Below are 322 nucleotides of genomic sequence, written 5' to 3' on the forward strand. Positions count from 1 at the left end.
TCAGTCTATTAATATCTTCTATATGCCTATGTGGGCTTTATTCTATTTTCTTAAAAAATGGTCTCTGTTGCATTTGGGGTAAATTATGCACTTCCCTCTTCCATTTCACAAATTTTTTCTTCTAATATGCTCAGTCTAGAAGTTATCCTGCTTGTTGATTTTTTTTCTTATTAATATTTCAGAAAATCCAGTCCTTATTTCAGGGGGTGTATGTTTTATTTCTAAGATTTGTAACTGTTATTTTTTTAGGATCCACTTGTTATTTTATAACCCTTTTTCTTCTTAATCAGTTGGCCATCTAGAATAGTTGCCATGCCTTTAA

The sequence above is a fragment of the Propithecus coquereli genome, unplaced genomic scaffold (assembly GCF_000956105.1).
Source record: "Propithecus coquereli isolate 6110/MARCELLA unplaced genomic scaffold, Pcoq_1.0 Scaffold334, whole genome shotgun sequence".
NCBI classification, from domain to species: domain Eukaryota; kingdom Metazoa; phylum Chordata; class Mammalia; order Primates; family Indriidae; genus Propithecus; species Propithecus coquereli.